This window comes from Pelodiscus sinensis, chromosome 12 (assembly GCF_052426305.1).
Source record: "Pelodiscus sinensis isolate ZL-2025 chromosome 12, ASM5242630v1, whole genome shotgun sequence".
NCBI lineage: Eukaryota > Metazoa > Chordata > Testudines > Trionychidae > Pelodiscus > Pelodiscus sinensis.
The window spans coordinates 38,974,888-38,997,271 of record NC_143063.1 but is presented as its reverse complement, the minus strand read 5'-3'; the positions used below and the strand labels follow the sequence as shown (position 1 = coordinate 38,997,271).

General features: G+C 44.2%; 1 long non-coding RNA gene across 1 annotated transcript in view; it reads left to right on the top strand.

Moving 5' to 3' along the window:
- The first annotated feature begins 1,293 nt into the window (after positions 1–1,293).
- Positions 1,294–22,384, top strand: part of LOC149523744 (uncharacterized) — a 38,350-nt gene continuing 17,259 nt past the window's right edge. Inside the window, exon 1 of the long non-coding RNA XR_016350517.1 lies at positions 1,294–5,858. This is a non-coding gene — a long non-coding RNA (uncharacterized LOC149523744). The remainder of the gene's footprint in view (positions 5,859–22,384) is intronic.

The following is a 22,384-nucleotide window of genomic DNA, read 5'->3' as shown; positions in this document are numbered from 1 at the left end:
CCACCCAGGACCAGGTGTGCATGAAAATCAAGGGGGTCCACTGAGACCCCCGACACTGAGCCCTGAGCTTACAATGGCCGTACTGGGTCAGACCAAAGGTCCATCTAGCCCAGTAGCCTGTCTGCCAACAGCGGCCAACCCTAGGGACCCTGGAGGGGATGGACTGAAGACAATGACCAAGCCATTTGTCTCGTGCCATCCCTCTCCAGCCTTCCACAAACTTTGGGCAGGGACACCACTCCTACCTCCTGGCTAATAGGACTCCATGGACCCAACCTCCATCACTTTATCTCACTTCCCTTTAAACTCTGTTCTAGTTGTAGCCTTCACAGCCTCCTGCAGCAAGGAGTTCCACAGGTTAACTATTTGCTTTGTCAAGAAGAACAACTTTCTCTTACTAGTTTCAAGCCTGCTACCCATTCCTTTCCTTTGGTGTCCTCTAGTCCTTCTTTATGGGAACTCATGAAGAACTTTTCTGAATGCACCCTCTCCACCCAACCCCTGCTTTTAGAGACCTCTATCCTGTCCCCCCTCCATCTCCTCTTTTCTAAGCTGAACAGTCCCAGTCTCTGTAGCCTTTCTTCATCTGGGACCTGTTCCCAACCCCTGATCATGTTAGTTGCCCTCCCCTCTCCCAGCCTTTCTCTTCCCCTCTCCCACCTCCTTTTCCCAGTGTCCCCCAGTTTTTTTCAATAAAGACAGAGTCAATGTTGGAAGAAACGTTATCTTTATTTTGTACATCAATAAGAAGAGGGGCTAGGGAAGGGTAAGTGGAAGGAGGTGAGGGAGGAATGGGGTACGAGCCCCCGATGGGGAGGACTGGGCTGGCTCTGCGGGCTTCTGGGGGTGGAAGCTCTCCTGCAGCCCCCCAATTACTCCCTCTCCCCAGATGGCAGCCTGCGGCAAGTGCAGCCGGGCTGATGGCCGAGTGGTGTGATGTGCCCAGTGTGGGCACTCAGGGCACTCCAAGCCAGAACTTCTTTGCAAGCGGGGCACCCCTTAGAACTGTGTGTCCGGGGTGGGGGTCGGGACCCTTTAAGCGCAGCCCTCGGCTAGCCTGAGACAGCATCTCCATGCTCTAAGTCCTCCTTTTATGCCCTGCCGGCACTGCTTCCGGCCATCCTTAAGCCCTGTTCAGAGTCCACTCAATGTGGACTTACTAGTTCGAACTAGCAAAACGCTAGTTCGAACTAGTTTTTAGTTCTAGATGCGTTAGTTCGAACTAGCTTAGTTCGAATTAACTAATTCGAACTAAGTTAGTTCGAACTAGCGCTGTAGTGTAGACGTACCCCCAGGGCTTTTGGGGGCTGGGAGCTGGAGCTTGGCACCCTTGGCATTCTTACCTTGTTTGATTAGTTTTGCAGGACCAGACTAGGGGAGGATTTGTTTCCCCTCCTGCTCTACCTTGACCTGTCCATTCCCTTACCCAAGGCAGACGAGTCTTCCTCTGCTTCTCCAGCTGTGTGGACACTGCATAGAGATGCAATGTCAGGACAGGGAGGTTTAGTGCTGTGGAGATGACTAAGTCTTCCTTCTGTGTGGAAGTGGAGAGATCTGCATATGACAGTTCCCCTCCTAGAGTGGCTTTATGAGACGTGATTTGCCTACAGAAACCCACTGAAGTCTAGGGGTGGGGAAAGAGAGGTGGAGGTTGTTTCCCAGTTGCAATCTCATCCTAGATGACTTGGTGATCCGAGTGACCAGCACTGATTTTCATGAGTGTGGTGGGCACGTAATTCTTGTCAAGAGTGACTGAGCTACTTGGCTATCACAAGCTGAGCCTTGCTAAAACCTTAACTACATTTCAGTCTAATAAACTTCTTATATTTGACCTGGTAACTGTGTCCTTTGCCTGAGGGAAATGGTGTCGAATGAGAAACAGAAATCTCACTAACAATATCAACTGCACACAACAACACTCTTAGTTTTTTGATAGAAAAATTCATTATGCTTCTACAAGAAAATTAAAACAAAAAGGACTGGGCAAGCTTCATGCATTAGCTACCAAGAACAATGCAAAAGGAGTTTCATGTTTCCCCTTTCTTGTCTTGTCCCTCGTACCTTTTTCAGGTTTTGGTCCTGTGAATTTGAAGTTTTGTCTCTGTCTGTGTATCAGTGACTGTTGGCTGTGGTGCCAAAAGTCTGGCCTTTTTGCAATAAAAAAGGACTTGCTGGGGAGGGGGAAAGAAAGAAAAATAAAACAAATGTGCAGGACCAAATATTTTGGCTAAGAAGTAAGCCCAAGGAAATTTGGATGCAGTGTCTGTTTATTGCAAACCTTTAGTACAAAAGGTCACAGATATAGATACTGGAAGAGTCTGTTTCTTTACATTTTGCTTAGTGTCACGCAAAGCACATACGCCTCTGTATCACTCTGCAAATTCCTTGCTTTTATGGCTAGCAGCATAGATAGACGGGAACCGTGTAAATATCCTTAGAGAACACTCCACCAGGGATCTCTGCATGATCTTTTTTCTTTTCGGACCGGATCCAACTCCCACTAAAGTCATTGGGAAGACTCCCTTTGGGTTCCGTGGGAGTTGGCCTAGGCCCTTACTGGATACATGATATGGGCATATTAGGATGCAGTATGAATGTTATTTATATTGGACTTGATCATGCAGTTTGCAGAAATACACAGAGCTACATGTTACTAATTGAGTTCCCAAGTCACATAGTGTACCCAGAGAAGATATAGACCGTGTCCCAAAGCAGATGGGAAGTAATAATGCTTTGTACTTCCTGGGTGCCTTTTAGCTTTCCAAATATTAGTGAGTTAGGCATCAAAATGCCCCTGAGAGGCAGGTGAGGGATGGTTGGCTCTGGATCATTTCACCCAGCAGTAGAATGCAGCAGCTGTTTACAGTGTAGATTAACAGCTCCCCTCACAATGGGTCAGTTTAGGAAGTGAATAATACTCCTCTATCTTATTGAGGGTGCAGGGGGAATTTAGCGAGGCAGAATTTAATTGCCTCTACTGGAGTCCAGCCAAGACCTGCCACCCCCTTCCTTTTATTAAATTTGCCACGGGATCTAAAACTGCCTCAGCTGTGTATCTCACTCACCATGACACCATGCTGGGTCTTTGGCTCAGAGCTGACTCAGGGGAAGAGCACAACTTACTGACTCTCTAATGGTTATCTCCTGCAGGGCTCCTTCCTGGTCCCTCATTTAGATTTCAATCTGGCCTGACCTAGTTGTCTCGTGAGATCTTACTTGGTCACATCACAAGTGGGTACCAACAGCCATTTAGGGGAAAAATGGATCCTTGCTTCATCTCAGTGGGATGGGATTAGCATTGCTTGGTTGGTAGAATTCTCACCTCTCCACCAGAAGGCGTTGGGTCTCGCTGTTCCCAGGCTGCTTGCAACTCTAACAGTACACTGCAGTGCTGAGTGGGAGAATTCAGCACGAGAGTTGTGGTCATTTAGAGGAGACATTAAAAGAGTCCCATCCCTCCAGGGTGACGCTGTGTTCTTGAATTTTGAATTCCTTTGTACTTCCCACTGTTCCTTCTGTTCAACCTCCTACCCCCCTGCAATACACGTGTTATAAGGTCTCCAACTCCCACTGACTTCAAGGAGTGCAGGATTGGGCCCCGAGTGTCCTTTTCTCTTATTCTGTGATGCATAGATGCTTTGTTTACCTAAACTGTCACTTTGGTAATGGTGATCTTGTTTATTAAGGTAAAGCTCTTTACCTTATGTCAAGGTCTCACTTCATGTCGTTAGAGCAAAAGCAGCAGTATAACACCAGTTCTCTTCTGTTGGTTATTTTCTGATGCATATGTAATTCTAGAGTACAAAAATGTTAAATCTAACACCAGCTAGATACAATTTGAGTTTAATACCTTGCATAATCTATTGATTCTGTTTAAATCATCACCAGATGCAATTTATTATAAAACTAAACTGTTTTTATGACCACTATAAATGGTTGTTTCATCTGATTCAGTTTATTAATGTATAACAGGGGTTAGCTCCAGACAGAAAAGAAAAATGATCGATCAAGAAAGTTTTGGAATTAAGACTTTAAAGATCCATACTAGATCTATATGTGATATTTAGAAATAGATCTGAAAGGACTTATGTGATGTGCTTTAATCAAATCTTGAAAAGAAATTGGTCAATAAATCAAATCTTGAAAATAAATTGACCAGTAAATCAAATCTGGAAATGAAAGTGACAGATAAATCAAATCTAACAAAGAAAACAACCAATATATCAAATTCACGATCTCGTTATTAAAATAAAGAATTGCTTTGTATGTGACTTTAATTCAGTTTGCTACAATCATGTTAATTAAGTGCGTGAAATCCTTCGATAACAAACTGTATGTATATATGCAGGCAGATATATGCACTCAGATATATGCACATATATTTAGAAAATATACATATCTCTTTGCTGTTTTGGAGATATACTCACACACGTACTGTATGTATTTATTTAAATCTATCAGATGTGTCTAAATATGAAAGTTCACCATTTTAATATTTGTACATTACCAGAATTCCAACCTTAATAAAATGGCAATTGCTACTACAACCCAGATTTTAAGAATGACCAGAGATATCTTGTCCTGAAAGCATTCTGCTGTTATATTTTTATTCTGATTACATATAAGCAACAACACAAACTTCTTTGGCTAATTCTCAGAATTTGACAGACAGCTCAGGCCCAACGAATATTTTCAAGATCAAGACTATAAAAATCCCACTATGAAAAAAAAAATCATCATTTGCCTCACTGACTTTGATTTACATCTACGTTACAGAGCCATGAAATTTAAAATAAGATGACCTAAATTGTCCTGTAATAATGTGGGCATGGACGTGTACTCATGAACATGGTAGAGCTTCTCTGTCCCTGTACCAAATGAAATTTAGTTTTTAGTGCCAATCAGTTAGGCATCGTTAACCCTTTGAGAGTGTTATTAGCATTCCCACGCAGCTTTTCATCATGTAACAAATGTTTTCAGACTAAACTCGTTGAGGTCGAAGAAATTGCCTCTAAGATTTAGGACTTCTTTGTCCTCTGCAATGGTGTACATATCTTTCCCACCGTACCAAATTCAACTTATTAGCATAGGTTGTAAAAAGCTTGTAAAAATGTAGAATTAAAGTTAAAAATCAATCTGTCTGTAATATTCCTCACCTTGGAAGATGGAAATGTGTCCCTCCCCTTGCCTCTTTTACTATACAGTAAGGAGAATGCTTTGCTCATGTACCATGGAGGATCCAAAGAATGAAAATGGTTTTGCATTTGCTCTGGCTATTGTATTATGCTGCTTTATTTGGATTATCCCTCCGCCCCCAGCTTTTGCAATAAGCACATGTTTGAATTTAATTGAAAAAAAGTTGCTTTCATGGTTGTTTATATGTTTCCAACCAAAGAAGCACCAGAAAAGCAGTCTGAATTTGGGAATGACGCACTACAGCTAGAGCGATCAGAGAAAGCATTTGGCTACTGGCTTCTCGAGTATTTGCCTACCTAGTTTGTTTGAATTAGCCTAGACTAAACCAATGTATTTACAGAAACAGCTTCAGCCAGTGGTCAGACATGTAAAGAATAATAACTGATTTAGTTGAGGCAAAAGTAATTATTCATGTGTTCCCCCAGCCTTACACGATTGAGTGTTGTCAAAATGGAGCATCTGTAACCCTGCTTTCTGTGTTATTTAAGCTTTCTGTCACTTTCCCTTTCAACAGATGCCATCTGGGTGACTTGTAGTGAAATAGAAAAGCCTGAAAAGTGATTGGAGAGACAAGAAAAAAGTTAAAAATTAATATCACGTTAGAAAAAGGAAAGCTGCCTGACATCTGATGGAATTTGCTTTCAATATTGAAACTACTTGAAGTGAGTGGCTTTTAAGTCTAAAATGCTTGGGTGACATTCATAGATTATGGTTATATCATGTGGCAGTACCTAGAAATTCCAAACAAGGGCAGGGCCACATTATGCTAGACTATCACTGTATGTACACCTAGTCAGAGACAGTCCCTGCCTTGAAGAACTAACAGTCTAAATGAGATCATGCCTTGGTTGAAAACATGAGACATTTCCACCCTCTCAAATTACATATTGATTTATTGCCTTTTAATCTTGCTTGTGTGGAAACTGTCTCTTGGGACATAAGTTGATCAGTCAGAAAGATACTCAAAATCTTCTAACACCTGGACACCTCTCCTAAGAATCTGAGGAGGAACTCTATCACAAATGAGGTATTCCCTATATGTTGCCAATTTATGGGAGGATTCCCTGAAAGCTAAACATGCTGTAGTATTTTCCTCCGTAATTTCTGTTGCAGGCACTTGGGCCAATTTTCTCCTTAAAAGGGCATTGTGTACCATATTGGGTACCATATTGGTTAGGTGTGTCACGTGTGTCTCTTGTAGCAGGACTACTGACAGAATGAAACCCTACAAAAGGTAATATTTAAAGGCATCACTGCTGTAGCTTGTATAGTTTAGCTTGTGCTTTTGGATGCTGACGGTCCCAGGTTAAATTGTGGCTGATGGCCCATGATGTGAATCATTGCAGTGATCAGCATGGATTACCCACTAAGAAGTGAGATACTCTACTATACAGTACAAGGGGGGGATGTTTGTGTCTCCAAACTGGTTGGCTAACTTGTCATGTTAAACTACAGGATGAAATTTTAGAAGGAAATGTATGTCAGAAAAGTCAAGTTGCCCCAATTACGGGACTGTCCGAGGACAATTTTAAAGGGCTCTGTGAACCTGTTGGGTACATATATATTACCCCTCACACCCTGCACATCGGTGGGAAGAATTGAACCCAAGACCCTTGGAGCTTAGTACGTGAGCCTCTACCATTGGTTATTAGTTACTGGTGTCGAGCAGATTGATTGTTCTTTGTCTCTGAGGGTATTGTCTCTGCAATGAGGAGTAACAGTAGTTCAAATTAGGAGCTTTAATTCGAACTACCTAGTCTGTGCTGCGTGTAGCCGCGGGCAGGTAGTTTGAACTACGGGGCAATTAAAAATGGCAGCGCCCGGGAACATGCAAATAAAGCCCGGGATATTTAAATCCCAGGCTGCATTTGCAAGTTCGAATGCCTACATTAGCCACCCTAGTTCAAACTAGGGTGGCAGTGTAGACATATCCTGTTAGTGGTCTCAGTGCCACTAGATGGGACAGTGCACCACAGCCAGAGAGTATCTGAGTTACACATACCAACAGTAATCATGCAGTTTTAGCAGCAGAAGAGGTGGCAGTGAAGATGGTGTTAAGTGGTGTTATATTGGGCTAAATCTTGTCCCCTGAAGAACCTAGCAGTGGGCAACGAAAGTAGCACAAATAAGGGCTGGATCTGGGTAGCACATGAGGAGCTGGGAAGCATAAGCTTAAGAGCAGCATTGGGCAACCTAGGCTAGTGAGTGGGCTGCAAGACTATTGTAACCAAGACGGTCTCCCAGGATAGGGTGGTTTTGCTAACTGCGTTTGCGTGCCTAGAATTTGTGAAATGTACTGTAGCAGCACTTTGATTGGAGGCAGAGGGAGTGCACGGCTCTTGTAGCCATTCTTGTGTGCAATCAGCACGTACCTCACTTCACATACCCTTGCTTTACATGCTCGTCACATTAGTAATACTGGTAGGAAAAAAATTACACTGACAGAAACCAGTGGAATTTGGCAACCCTATGCAAGGCCAAAGATAAACAAAATGTCTCCTGGGCCACACAGAACCCTGATGGGACACATGGCTTTTGCTCCACAGGTTGCCCGCCACTGCTTAAGAGGCATCATTTTCCCTCTTCTGCCAAAGTGGAGGAACCACCTCAGTGTAAACACTGTCAACAGGAATTTGGTGTGTTTGGGGTGAATAGGCTTGCCTTGGAACCTAACTACCATTTACAACATTGTTTCTATGGGAAAATAGGGTCCGAGTTCCAAACAACCAACTTACAAACAAAACTTTTGGAACACAGCCCATTTGTAAATTGGGGACTTCCTGCACTTGCCATATATTTTGACGTTCTTACTTTTGGCTCCTGCATTTCCAGATGCGCTCAGAAATCATGTGGAATTAAAAATAACAACTACAGTTCTCAAATATGGGCAAACAAAGCCTAAAAGTTGCAAGTGAATTAAGCCCTAAACATTATTTCTCTTAAGGGTTGGTTGTATTCAGGACATGTTGCCAGCTAGTTCACTCCAAGTACAGAACGAACACGGAAACTTCTTAGAGAACGTTTGTGATCAGCTCCACCAATAGCTCCCTCCCTCCCTTTTTTTGTTCTTGTTGTCCGTGCAAACATTATTTGAACTTCATCACAGAGTGGCCGAGAGGGTTGAAAATGAATGGTGAAATTGGAGCGTGACAGAGAAAACACAATGAAATTATTGGGCATGTGGAGTACTCCTATTCAGCAGTAATATTTTTTCTCCTTAAAACATTGAGTTAAATGCATTTGCTTTTCTTCCCTTCAGGAGAATCCTATTTAATTTACTAGTGCAGGGGTTCTCAAACTTTGTGATACTGTGACCCCCTCTAAGTTGCTCACAACCTCCTGGGGGATCGGGACCCACAGTTTGAGAAATGCAGTACTAGTGAAAATGAGTTTGGAGCTGTCCGTTAAGAGCCTGGTCCAAATGCTGAAGCCAACACACTGCTTAGAACAATTGACAGACTGTGCTCCAGAAGGCTATAGGAACAGTGGTGCTGTGGGTCAAGAGGTGTTCTCAGGGCCTACCTAGATGAATAGTTAGTGTGCAGCAAGTTAGGGTGTGAATCTACAGTACATTACTGTGCCACACACCAACTGCTCATGTGGACCCTACTACTGCACACTAAAAGTTCCCTTCTGTAGGCCTACTCCCATTTCAAACTTCACTAAGGAATGTTTAGTGTGCTGTTGTAGGGTGTCACACGATTAGTGTGTGGCATAATAGTGTGCTGTAGATTTACACTCCAGATTGCTGTGCACTAGTTCATCTAGAGAAGCCCACCAACAGGAAATGACATTTGCATTCATTGGCCATTTTGTAGGGAAGTATATGTAGCACATGATGGCTTGCTGTGTCACATGCTATCTGTACTTTTCTTTCATAGACACAAAGGCCCTCTTTCAAGCAGGAGTTTAATCACCTCCTTGAGTTAATCTCCATTGGCTTCAATAAAACTTAAGCTCATGCTCAAAGTTAAAGATTTTCCTGTCTGTGGATATTTCCTGAATCAGGGCCTAAACTCACATGCCAAAAAGGCTAATTTTTGACAATTGGGAGATGTTTGGTGCTCTGCCCTAGAGAGATCTTTTTTGATATAAAGCATTTTACATTTGGAGGCAAATACGTAAAGTTTGTCTCTTGCTGTATATTGTCTTTGTTGTTACTCTTGGTAATCTTTATTTATCTCAGCGGAAGTGGGCATTTAGAAAGGTTCTAGTATTTTTGAAAAAAAGTGAATTGCCAGAAAATATCTGAGTAGTTTTAATTGAGCCTTTTTTGGCCTGATGAATTTCTAAAAGAAATTCAAACTCATGTGCAATAGAAATGAATTTATTTTTTGAATCTCTGGAAGTAAATTTAACCAATTTAAAGCATTATTGTGAATGTAATGAGGTCTCTGTGCTGACAGCTGGCACTTCAAATTTCATCATAATGCAGTCTGAAATGGCTAAAGCTAGAATTCAGTAAAGTAATCTGTCCAAATTCTATGCTTCACAAGGCATGTTAGTTGCATGAGCTCAGTAAAACAAAGATTTCTCTGGTCTAGTATGGAAACAAGGAGTCTGGTGGCACTTTAAAGACTAACAAATTGATTAGAGTATTAGGGCATAAGCTTTTGTGAACTACAACTCACTTTTGGTTATGTCCTAATACCCTAATAAATTTGTTAGTCTTTAAAGTGCCATGGGATGCCTTGTCGGTTTGGGGCACATTTTGTTTTTAACTGAACCTGGCTTTTAAGATAATATGTCTGAAAATAAGTGTTTATTGTAAGATGCTTCTGATGAAAGGAGCAGCATACAAGTCATGTGCAACAGAACTGTAATCTGTTAGGTCTTACTCCATCTATCCCATTTCAGTCATGCCTAACTTGAATCTTTACCCAAAGCAGGAAGGAACCCAAACATCATACTTCTGGGGTTTGAAAAAAGTTTACTCAACTTTCTTGTTCTTTAGTTTTCATTTTTGCACTGCTTCAGCACTTCCAAACTGTATAGGGAAAACCAATCACATTTAATAGGGGTAAAACCAAGCAGGCTCTAGAAACCTAAAAACCATCCTAAAAGCTTATATGACCAGGCTCTCGGCAGATTTATATCATCATATCCCCATTGACCTCAGTTGAAGATCTGGCCTTTATAACTGGCTTTTGGAACTATCCTATAGAAGTGATGTTGTATCAAAGAATCATAGGTTTGGAAGAGACCTCAGGAGGTCATCGAGTCCAACCCTTGCTAAAAGCAGGACTAATCCCAACTAAATCATTCCACCCAGGGCTTTGTCAACCCGGGATTTAAAAACCTCCAGGGATAGAGGTTCCACCTCCTCCTCCTCAGGTAAAGCATTCCAGTGTTTCACCACCTTCCTAGTGAAATTAGTTTTTCCTAATATCCAACTTGGACCTCCCCTACTGCATCTTGGGACCATTGCTCCTCATTCTGTCATCTGTTACAACCGAGAACTGCTCAGTCGTGGTAGCTGCGTTGGACACAGGATATTAGAGAAACAAGCTGGCTGAAGTAGTATCTTTTAGTGGACCAGCTTCTGTGTGAGAGAGAGAGACAAGCTTTCAAGCTGAGACCTGAAAAAGAGCTCCGTGCAAGCTCAAACACTTGTCTAGCTCACCAACAAAAGTTGGTCCAGTACAAGGTATTAGCTCATCCACCTCATCTGACCAAAATATCATGAAACTCATGATGAAATCAATAGAGTTGACAGTGCTGCAATGTATAATGACTTTTCTTGTCAACGCTTGTTTTTATGCTTGTGGAGCGAAGTCAATACAATAGCCCAGCTGTGCCTAGTTCCACACACCTGTCAGCTTGTTGCTTCCCAGACTGGACTCTGGTCACTGGTATTTCCATTGTCTTCTGTAGAGAGAGATGAGGAGGGCAGATGATTCCTCTGGGAGTGAGGGGGAAGGAGCTGAGGAAAAGGGATTCCTACCCTGGCTTCTTGGGGAGGAAATGGTGGAAGGCTCCCACACAGGACCTTTGTTGCCATCAGGAGCAGTCCGAGGCGGACTGCGGCAGCTGGTGCCCCAGGTGGAACGTGCGATTGGCACCCCTGCCTGCATGGCCATGAATGGAGTGACGTCATCATCGGGCGCCCGGGGCGTCCTGTGATGTTATTATCAGACACCCTGTTGAAGGCGGCGCCCTAGGCGACAGCCGAGTTGGACTGTAGACATGGGCTGCCCCTGGTTGCCATCTTTCTGATCAAACAAAATTGAACACCCTTGCTTCCTCCTGAAGGCCTTGCCCCGCCCTCTGTTGTTCACTTCCTCCCTTCCCAGGCTGGTGAAAACGAGTGTCTCTTTTCGATCATGTGTTCGGTTGAAAACCAAACACCTGGCCACCTGGGGAGGGGGAAATGCTTAGGGAGAGGCAAGCAAGTTCCTTTCTGGCCTCCTGTGAGTAGATATTGAGAGGGCTACCCTTGTGAGGAGAAGAGGATGGAGAGGGGAAGGGTACCAAGTGTAGTGTAATACTGAATGCTGAGAGCACTAGGGAAATATTAACCTCATCCTTGTAGCTGTTTAAATACTGTGTGCTTCCCAGGCAGCCTGATATAACAGGCTCTCTGCTATGCAGTTTGGCAGTTATAGTTCCTTTTCCTGCTCATGCCCAGAAAATTGCACCAAGCAACTGCAGCTCCCAGAAGCCAAAGAACCAATGCACATAAGAAACTGCTGGGGGGGGGGGGCTATCTCCACCCACTTGCATGTCCCTGGCTCTGGCAGTCTCTCATATATACAGCTGAGAGTCCTTCCTGAACCTCTGCATGCTAGGTGAGTTGGCACTACAGAAGAGGTACCCAATAATGCCAGAGATACTAAAGGAAAACCCTCTTTTACCATATTCTGGTTTGGGACACAAACAATCTATGGAAACATCCCAGATCTCATTGACTGAAACCGGAGCTGTGAGTGCTCAGTACCTCTGACGAGTAGTGGTCAAATATGGAGGAAGGAATCTCATTTTAGTCTGCTGACTTAGAAAATCCAGGCAGATACTTGAAGAAGAGGGGATGCCGCGGAGCCAAGTGGCATTTGAACAGTGTGTGCAGACTGAGTGCTGTTCCCAATCTAGAGATGACACTAACTGCCAAGCAAACTCATTTCTCCGTGTTCTTCTGGCTGGTATTAATCACTTGGTAGGTTAAGCAAAGGTCACAGCAAGCCCTGAATTCAAACTTCATGTGGAGAGAAAGGTGACAAAGGCAGAAGGCAAATAACTCCTTTTTCTCTTCCTCCTCAGCTCAGTCTCTCCCATTTATAGAACCGTCACCCCCAGGAAAAAAGGCGGAGGTCTATGTTGCAAGGAGGAGAGGGGCAGAGATGTTCCATCTTAGTTTATATTCTCTTGCTTTTGAAAAACGTAGCAAAGTAAGGTTCCGACAGCAGGGAGTGAACTGCTGGAATTTCCTTAATATTAACTGAGCTTTAGGCAGCAAGCCTCCATGTGAAGAATTATTTTTAATTAATAGCTTTTTCCCTACTTTGGAGCTCAGCGGGAGTATCTTTGCATAGCACCATGAGACAAGATCCGAGGAGCCCTGCTTTTGTAACTGATAACTATTTCAGGCCAACTGCATTGCCTGGAATAATGTACGTTTTGGAAAAAAGAACAGAAATCTTACATCAAAAAATACCGTCCCCCCCCCTATTCTTGGAATTAAATTGCCTCTGCGGATAAACCCTCAGCCTGGCCAGAAATGGATTGATAGATTTTTTTAAGAGCCTCCCAGCCAAATTGTGATCTCTCTGTCACTCAGGTTCATAATTTGGAGAGGACTTCTCAGCAGTGCTGATCACACGTGATTCTCAATGGGAGTTTTGGGTGCTCCATGCCTCTGGAAATCAGGCCTGTCTAGTTGGTTACAGTGACTCAATTGCTAAAAGAGACAGGAAGGCGTTATGGGTTTGTATTACTTTAACAGAATGGGTTTGTTCAGAGACGCTATTCAAGCAATAAATGGCTCCTTTGTATTATTTTTCTTCCCATGGTAGCTTTCTGCCCTGGCTATATGCATCTCATTCCGTCCTGTGTAGCCCCGGGCAGGCGGACTTGCACTGAATTCAGCCTCAGACTCTCCCGTCTGCAGGATTAAAACCAAATTAGCAAAAGCAGGACCTTACAGAAAGGTGTTTCCCTTAGTCTGGATTGTGTTATTCTGAGCACTGGAAAGGGGTCTGTACCTCATTTTATGGACTGCTTCATGGGATCCAGGGCATTGGCTTGTTACAATGTAGCCATGTCAGAGGGTGATTTTCATGGTCTATAACAGTGTTTCCCAATTTTATTTGGCCATGGAAACCTTTTGAACTCCAAAGAATTTTTCAGAAACCCTAATAGTCTAATATATGGAGTTGAAAAATAAGTAAGAGTAATAATAAACAAATGCTAAACAAGGTCATGAGATCAACATTTAGTTTAATTGTACATATTTAAAAACAAAAACATCACATCATATTAATTATTATTTTTTAAATCATAAAAATGTTACTGTAATGGAATTTTCTCACAGAACCCTTATTTTCACTTCATGGAACCCCGAGGTTCCACGGAACACCATTTGGGAAACACTGGTCTCTAAAGTAACTGGTGATCAGACAACCCCACCGGATCTGTAGTACAGTGCCCTGCTTACACAGGAGTGAGGAACTGGTGATGTCACCTTTTCCTATTTGTAACCTATTTTTTCTGTTTTTATTTAAACTGTAGTCCACCCCTCTACCCCCGCACACTTCCCTTAACTTGATTCTTCTTGTTCCTTATGGAGCATGGAATACTGAATCCCAGGCAGATTCCAAATCATAAAATGTTAAATCTCGGTGGAGAGAGAGAGACCAATGAGTGGCTGATGTTTGGACTTTGAAGTGTTTATGTAGTTCTTCCAAACAACATACATTTCCTAAATGTGAACAAACACATAATACACATCTGCTTCTCTGGGCTCAGGGACATGAAGTTGAAAAAGAACATTTTTCTCGTTATCTGGCTCTTCAGTTTTCCGTATGAGTTTTTGTTCAAGCCCAATGTCTTTCTCACATGTAAATAAGTATAATCTGTAAAAGTGCCTGCAGAAAGCAGTAGGGGTGATAGTTCCGTTTTATTAGCTGTTGTTCAAGACCTGGTGCAGTCATGTCTAAGGCTGTAAATTCCTTGAAGCCAAAGTAGTTGTAAGTAATACCTGCCTCCCTAGAAATACTTTAAAAGACAAAGTTGTCTGACTCTGATGAAGAATATCATAGGTGGGATCTACTCCATGAGTGCTGATGAGTTCATCTAGCTAGCTACCCAGGTATTGCAACGTCACCAGTGTTGCAATGTTTGAAGCATTGTTAAAGTTTACATCCACAGGGAAGATTGCAGCTGATGCACAGATAGCCTTAATAATTAAGCAGCTGTTGTTACACATTGTTCCTGTATTAGCAATGGTGCTGATCGCTAGATCCCTTTCATTTACACTGAATCCATTTGATAAAGCTGTGGCAGATCATCAGTTTTGGCTCTTTATTATCTGCACCCATTTCAACAACTCCAGTGTAAGCTACAGCAGTGGATTAATCACACAGAGGTCAAAAAGAGGGTGTTAAATATAAGCAGAAGCTCTCTTATTCTTAACAGAATAATCATCGTTTGCCTGAATGTGCATGCTGATCAAACTGTGGTACAAGCTGGGATTCCATACAGTAAATGCTATTTTTTTCCCCCAGGCAGATTTTTTTTTTCCCTCAAGGGAAGAAAGAAAAGCGCCAAATATTATTGAAGGTTGGAACTTTGTTTCTTTTGGTTCTGCTAATGGAGTGTCGGGGAGAACAACTGCACCGGACCAGTGCTTATACATGTTAACTATCTGCTAACATAATCTGAAGCCCTAGAAAAATAGGTTGCAGCGCAGATGTAAGACTCTGAAGGGAGACAGTAATTTTTCCTTGTAGATGAGAAATGCATATGTTGTCTCATTCACTTGTCATTACTGAAACTATAGGTAGGGACAAAAATAGAAACTACTGACAGCTTGATTTCCTCATGCTGGCAACCAACGACAGAGGAGCTCTATGAGACCCTATAAATATGCAAGCGAAGGGAAACCCTACACAAGTGCTATCAGATGCTATAGGGCTGAATAGCTTCACTGCAACCAAACATTATGAAGAGAGTCTGCTTTTCAGAGGTTCCCTATCTAGCAAACAATGTAAACTGTGAGCCAAAGGCAGCTAATCAGGCCTGTTGACTGGGAACCATTCCAAAATATATTGTTGGAAATGACTTGAAAAAGCTTTTGCACTGCAGCCTTTATGCTGCATCCCTTTCTGTCTTCCAGGGGATCTCTTCTTGCAGAACTCACACTCTTTGTTTGAAACAAAAACCAAATGAGCCACCATTCAAATACAGATTGGGACTAATAAACATAGGGACGAGGTACCTTGGATAGAGAGCTCCATAAACATTAGCAGCTATGTCCAGTTTCCTGCACAATGGATATGTGTGGTAACGGATAAGGAGGCAAGATTTACTCCGTTTTGCTTTGCTTGGAATATTTTTGTTCATTTGATATATAAAAGTCAGGGGCCATGCCAGAGACAGGCTGGCTAACTGGCCATTGTGAAGATTTCTGCCGATGGTTCACAGTGGTGCACAGAAGCAATATGTCTCCAACTGTGTAAACTATGCTTCCTGTACTTAGTGGTAGGATTCAAAAGGATTGCGCTGCAAGAATATGAAACCTGCTTATGGGAGAGTGTGTGTGTGTGTGTGGGAGGGGGAATTTCTGGCACTTCTGCTTGTCCTCAGATTATATAAATAGCTGCAAGATGAAACAAGAGAGAAAAGCAAAATTCAGAAAACGGGGACCCCAATGAACTGGAAATTATTCCTTAAAAGTGGACTCCTTGACGTTATCATCTTTATTCATTTCTATTGTTCTTGACAGAAAATATTACTTGTGCCATCTTGCAAGTGCTGCCAAGTTTGTCTCCTCTCAAGAGGACTCCTTAATCCTCTTACTTTCATTCTCATCTGTAACGCAGCGACATCTCCCTCATTTTTATAAGCTGGCGTTTTAAGTTTACTTGGTGATTTAGCGGCACTCACTTTTTTTTCTATTGCAGCAGCTGAGTGCGAGCCCTTTCCTCCCTGTTAGAAATCAGCAGTGTACAAACCTATAGCATAAACATCCCTGACTCCCCCTGTTACAAGCACAAACCTCCTGCCTGTGGACCTCTGTGCAGCTGGAAGTGAAACATTTCTAAAACACATGGGAGTCTGTAGATACTTCTTTGATTAAACCCATCCAATTTAAACAGAGTGAGCCGGCAAAGCACAGTCATGAAAGATGATTGCTTTCTAACTAGAGATTTAACATGGTAATAATTGGTTGGGCAAGGCGTGTATTTTTTTTACAGTGTATATAGAATGGAGCACTACATATTCTTCACCCTTCCCTTCACCAGTCTAGCTCTGTTATTATATGTGATAAAAATACAAGCGATTAAATTCAAATAAGTCTCAGAGATCAGTTCTCTGAGGTCATTGACTCGCCTCTCAAATCATGTCAACTTCATTAATTACTGAACTGGTGACCCAGCTGCTTTCCCCATCTCATTTCTCTAATATCCTAAAACGGTCTGGAGTTTTTTTGCCCTGCGAGCTGCTAAATATTAAGGGCCAAGTTGAGTTACCACTGCCTCAGCATCTGGCTCTATTTTCATGACTAGTGCGTTGTGCTTAGTATTTTTAACCTTGGCCTGTTTGTATCCCAGACTGCTTAGTAGAGGAGGAGCCAAATGAATGGCATTCAGTGGGCCACACAGAAACTGTACTGGTATTGGAGGATGGCAGCAGCATGGCTTTGGGGGGCCACATCTGGCCACCTTTTGTGGGGCAAAATGCCCCTTGCCTACATAGTTTGCATAGGATCCATAATAATTAGCTTTTCAGTAAATGGAGATTTTAAGAAAGAGGTGCCCATAGCCTTGTCTTTATCTCTGTATTTTTCATAGGGGTGATCTATCCCTCTATTTTATAGAGCTGCCTTTCAAACTTGGTCCAATTTCTGCCAATATTTGTAGTAGGGGGAATAAGACGGACCTGTTTCATTGTTTTGTCATATGCACCAGACTTTCCTCCCCCCCACACCTCTCCAGAGTTACTAGCAGTGAAAGAGCAGTGTTTTAATCTTCTGTTGTCTTGCCAAAGCAGAATGGGATTAAATGCTTTCAAGGTCTCTGGACTATCACTTTACCCAAAACATCCATCCCAAGCATTCAAAGAGGCATAGAGACTCTGCATAGCTATTTATTTTAAATGCCTGATTAAAATTTCATGAAAACAGGAAGTCAGGGGAAAAGAATAGATTGCAAGAATGACAAAATCCAGGGCTTTGTAATTTTTAGCACAACAACAACAAAGCACGTTAAATTGTGTAAGCAAGGAATATTTTCACAATTGTGTGGAGGCCACTAATGGCATATTTTGTCACTGGCAGGAGAGTTCATGACCCTACGATCGAGGCCTATTTTTTGCTCATCTTATTACACAATTTTGATTAGATTTAGAAATTGTCACCTCAAGGTAACCTAACGCTGCTACATTTAAAACCTCTCCAACATTAAGATCTCTCCCCCTCCCCCAACCCTCTATTGTTTTTCCTATTCTGGCAGTAATAAATATTGCAATACCACATCCTTAATAATGCTGAATTTTTTCTGTCATATGTTTCTGACTTCTGAATGCTTAATCATGTCTAATTTTCAGATCAAGTGGGATAAAAATGGAGTCAGGGAAAAAAAAAACGATTTTTCTGAATGCATATCAAAGGCTGTTTATCTTAAAAGATTAGCCTGACTGCTAGAAAGTGTTTTCCTTGTAAATAATTGGATGTCCTTTTAAAAATAAAGCCTTTGGAGGTGCGAATTAAAAAAAAATGTAGACCAAGTATAACTCATTTCTAATATAAAAGGATATAGGGCTTGACCCAAAGCTTTTGAAGCCAACGAAAGTACTCCCCTTGATATCTGTGGGCTCTGGATGAGAAGCATTGAGGTCTTCTCTACACTTACCAGGAGATTGACACTGTGGAGATCAATCTCCTGGGGTTCGATCTAGCAGCTCTAGCACTAACTTGACTGCTGATCACGCTCCTGTCAACTCTGGTGCTTTATTGGGTCTCGAGAAGTAAGGGGAGTCAGAGTTTCTCCCATTGACCCACCGCAGTGAGGACACCGCTAATTCGAACTAAGGTATGTTGACTTCAGCTAGCTGGACTTGCATATTTTAGTTTGACTTTGCCCCCTAGGCTATGTCTAGACTGCAGGCTTCTTGTGCAAGAAGCTTTTTTCAGAAGAGATCTTCCACAAAAACTTCTTGCACAAGAGAGCATCCACACTGCAAAAGCGCATTGAAAAAGCAATCTGCTTTTGCACAAGAGAGCGTCCAGACTGCCCGGATGCTCTCTTGCAAGTAAGCAGTGATTGCTCTGGACAGAATAGCCACCAGGGCACCTGTGCTTTTTCCTCTTTCCTCTTCTTGTGCAAAACCCCCGCTCTTCCCCATCCACACACGCCTTTTTGCGCAAGAGCTCTTGCTCAAAAAGGTGTTCTTCCTTGCAGAATGAGGATTACCAATTGCGCAAAAACCCCTCTGATCTTTCGATTTACTTGTGCAAAAATGTGCTTGAGGTGTGGACGCTCTGCAAGATTTTGCGGAAAAACAGCAGTTTTTCCGCAAAACCTCTGTAGTATAGACATAGTGTGGACCTGGCTTGAATTAACTTGCTTTAAATGCCTATTGGCCAGATTCCGACACTTGAGTACAGGCAGTCCCCAACTTACGCGGATCCGACTTACGAACCGGGCTGTCCCAGAGTACACGGACTGCGGGACCTCACGGTCCTGCCGCCCGTGTACTCTGGGGCTTTCTCTGCGTCTCCCTGGTCTGCAGACCAGGAAGACGCAAAGCAAAGCCGCGGAGGGGCACGGGCAGCGGGGCAGCCCCGCTGCCCAAGCCCCCCCCCCCCCCGCGCGGCTTTGCAAAGCCGCGGGGAAGCCGGCGGCGGGGCAGTCCAGGCGCACCTGGGCTGCCTTGCTGCCCAACCCTCCCCCCCCCCGCGGCTTTGCAAAGCCGTGGGGGGGGGGGGGACTCGGGCAGCGAGGCAGCCCAGGCACGCCTGGGCTGCTCCGCTGCCGGCTTCCCCGAGGCTTTGCAAAGCCGCGGGGGAAGCCGGCAGTGGGACAGCCCAGACGCCCCGCGGCTGTCCCGCTGCCGGTGTCCTCAGAGGCTTTGTTCCCCATCTCCCTGGTCTGCTGGTCTCCAGCAGACCAGGGAGACTGGGAGCAAAGCCGCGGAGGACCCAGGCAGCGGGACCGCGGTGCGTCTCAGTCCGCCGCCCGTGTCTTCCTGGTCTGCTGGGGTGGGGGGGAGCGCAGCTAGTACGCCCCCCCCCCCCCCAGCAGACTATTCTTTTCTCCAGACGCCTGTGGCAGAGCAGCTGGGGTGCTGCCGGTTGGTCCCGCAGTGCCGCTCTGGGCGCTACTGGTCCAACCCAGCAGCACCCCAGCTGCTCTGGTCCTGATTCAGCCGCTGCTGGTCCGTTTCAGCAGCGGCTGAATCCGGACGCCTGGGGCAGAGCAGATGGGGTGCTGCTGGGTTGGTCCAGTAGTGCCGAGGAGCGGCGATACCGGAGCAACCCAGCAGCACCCCAGCTGCTCTGCCCCAGGTGTCCTGATTTAGCCGCTGCTGAAACTGACCAGCGCTGACTACAGGAAGCCCGAGGCAGAGTTGCTCTGCCCCGGGCTTCCTGGAATCAGCTGCTGATCAGTTTCAGCAGCAGCTGACTTGGGGACGCTTGGGGTTCTTAAGTTGATTCTGTATGTAAGTCAGAACTGGCAGTCAGTTTCAGCAGCGGCTGAATCTGGACGCCAGTTCCGACTTACATACAGATTCAACTTAAGAACAAACCTACAGTCCCTATCTTGTACGTAACCCGGGGACTGCCTGTAGTACTTTACTCCATGGTTCCATTCAGGTCATTGGAACACTCACAGAGCACACGTGGGAATCCATCCCTTGTGTTAGTCTGTTTCCTGGAAATTACAGAACAATGGATTAGTGTTAAAATCTGAGAGTTAACCTTTGGCAGCAATGACAGCATATAGGTGTCTGTGCTACAGCTTTTCCTTGGCTGGGAATATGGAATAATTGCGACAGCCGAATGACTAAATGAGTATCATTAGCTAGTCTCAGATAAATCTTGTCAGTGGCTGGGTTATCAAGTGTCCATTGCAAGAACAACTTGTAAATCCCATTGTTGTCTGCTGTGTTGTTAGAGCTCTATTGGTCCCAGAATATGAGAGACACAAGCTGAGGGAGTGATAAATATCTTTTACTGGACCAGCTTCAGATTCCACATATGAAGAAGAGCTCTGTGGAGCTTGAAAGCTTGTCTCTTTCACCACTAGAAGCCAGTTCAACAAAATATATTACCTCACCCATGTTGTATCTCCTTTAAATCCCAGTGAGAGAGTGCTCAGGTAGAGCCAACTATGGAAGGTCCAACTGAGTTGCAATTAATGGGTATTTTGCTAATTCTACAGGTAAGTTGTTTCATCTACCTATTAACAATTTTGCAGCACTGATATGAATGCTGCATCACCATTGCTGTAAGTGGGTGTTAGGAATGAAAGAGACTTTACATCACATCCGTTTTCTTTGTGTTGACTGTGACTCACAATATTTGTAGCACCTTGTCACTCGCTGCTACCTTCTCCCATTATCTGGTCTTCTCTGAGAAGGTGTTGCTCAGGTGCTTAAATATTTCTAACACTACCAGGGAAAAACATCTAAAATTACATCAGAATGGATGCCTCAACTCCTTTCTTGTGCGCTGCCTTCATTTACTATGAAGCAGTGCTAATCAGTTGTGCCATCCCCGGCACCAAAGAAGTGGGATAGATTCATGGCCAGCATCGCTCCACCATATACATACACAGTACAGATTTGTGGCAGAATAATTAGGGGGCTGGAGCACATGACCTATGAGGAGAGACTGAAGGATTTAGGTTTGTTTAGTCTGCAGAAGAGAAGAGTGAGGGGGGATTTGATAGCAGCCTTCAACTTCCTGTAATCCTTCTGCCGGGTAGGCCTGGCAGCAACCAGGGCTGGGTTCAATATCTTGGGGTCCATCTCACACAGAACCGGCTCAAGCCCCCACCCAGTAACCTGGGAAATTCACACACCTCCGGGTGCCTCTGAGAGGCAATGCTTCCCCACTCGCAAGCACAGAGTCTGAGTGTAGGAAAGAAAAATTTAATGAAACAGAGAGAGAAGTCATACGGCATTAACTTGGGAAGATACCACAAACAGAGTTCATAACCCAAACATGACCTAAGCCCCTTGCCCCCAGCCAAGAATCAACCGAAGTCCCGAAGTCCGACACCCCAAATGTCTCTGTCCCTGGTCAGTGCTACCCAGAGACCAAAAGTTCACCCTCAGAGTTTTACCTCCTAACCTGGGTAGAAATGGGGGTGGAGGGATAGATAGGGAGCACCTTACAAGCCACTCCGCGCCACACCACCAGCTGTCTCGTTCCACGCCACCGGACGCTCAGCTGGTCGCCTGCCACCGCTCCGTGCCACGCCACTGGTCGCTGCTTCTCGCCTGCCGCTGCTCCGTGCCCCACCACTGGTCGCTGCTTCTCGCCTGCCACCGTTTCACTAGCTGCAATGGCTCTGGCTCCCAGCCAAACCGGTGATTTCAGCTCTTAATGATTTCAACTCTTTAGCCACCACCTGGACTGGCAAAGGATTCCAGCATCCTCTGGACTAGCAAAAAGACTCCTCATGGAGTCTGCTTTAGGTCTGTCCTTAAAACAAAGGGGGAAAAGGGCAGGTTGGGCCAGTCTTACAGCTCACGCCTGGCAGGTGTGAAGCAGATTGACTCAAGCCCTTTAACCCTTCCCCCCAACTCAGTCCACTCAATTCTGGAAGCGGGAGGGCTTGTTCCTCGGAGACTTCTTACAATGATGGTGGTGTCTCTCCTGCAAGCACTGGTGGCATGTTTTACCGTTCCCACATTTAGGGGTAGCATGATTTGTGACCCCCACAACAGCCCCAAATTATTTACAATACACCACATTCCATTCCAACACTGATCCTCCATCTGCCCTGGCTGAATGGGATTTACA